At 46.8% G+C, this 1125-nt stretch overlaps 1 pseudogene; it reads left to right on the forward strand.

Moving 5' to 3' along the window:
* LOC147000456 (signal recognition particle RNA) lies at window positions 1–256 on the forward strand (annotated as a pseudogene).
* The last annotated feature ends 869 nt before the right edge of the window (window positions 257–1125 follow it).

Here is a 1125-nt window from a genome sequence, read left to right on the forward strand (position 1 = left end):
GCCAGGCGTGGTGGCGCACGCCTTTAATCCCAGCACTCGGGAGGCAGAGGCAGGTGGATTTCTGAGTTCGAGGCCAGCCTGGTCTACAGAGTGAGTTCCAGGACAGCCAGGGCTACACAGAGAAACCCTGTCTCGAAAAACCAAAAAAAAAAAAAAAAAAAAAAAAAGATAGGGTCTCTCTGTGTAGTGCTGGCTGTCCTGGAATTTGCTCTGTACATCAGGCTAGCCTCGAACTCACAGACATCCACTTGCCTCTACCTCCCGAGTTTTGGGAGTAGAGGTGTACAACTGCCTGACTTATTTATTTTTAAGGCAGTCTCACCATGCAACTCTGACTGTCTTGGAACTCACTACGTAGATCAGGCTGGCTTTGAACTCACAGAGATTTGCCTGCCTTTGCCCTTCACGTGCTAAGATTGAATGTGTGTGCCACCACACCCGGTTATGATTTAGTTAGTTTTATTTTCTGTGTATGGGTGTGTTGCCCAAATGTATGACTGCACACCATATGTATGCAGTACCTGCCAAGCTCAAAAGAGGGTGACAGATCTCCTGGAACTGGAGTCTTAGACAGTTGTGAGCTGCCATCTGGATCCTGGGAATTGCCCCTGAGTTCTCTGAAAGAGCCGCTAATGCTTTTAACCCCTGGGCTATCTTTCTAGCCTTCATTTTAAAAAAGATTTACTTATTTATTTATTATAACTAGGTACACTGTGAGCCACTCTTCAGGCACCTTTTCTTCTCTCTCCAGCCCCATTCACTCAGGCCCCACTTGCTCTGGCTCAAAGATTTATTTATTTAAGTATACTGTAGCTGTTTTCGGACACCCCAGAAGAGGCCATCAGATCTCATTACAGATGGTTGTGAGCCACCATGTGGTTGCTGGGATTTGAACTCAGGATCTTTGAAAGAGCAATCAGTGCTCTTAACTACTGAGCCATCTCTCTGCAAGACTGAATTTTAATGTGCATTTTAGTAGAGACATTGAAACAGAGCACACCTCCGGTCGGTGGTGGCGCACGCCTTTAATCCCAGCACTTAGGAGGCAGAGGCAGGTGGATTTCTGGTTTTAGGCCAGCCTGGTCTACAGAGTGAGTTCCAGGACAGCCAGGGCTTTATAGAGAA

The sequence above is a fragment of the Mus caroli genome, unplaced genomic scaffold, assembly GCF_978045245.1.
Source record: "Mus caroli unplaced genomic scaffold, Mus_caroli_1 scaffold_18, whole genome shotgun sequence".
Taxonomy (NCBI): domain Eukaryota; kingdom Metazoa; phylum Chordata; class Mammalia; order Rodentia; family Muridae; genus Mus; species Mus caroli.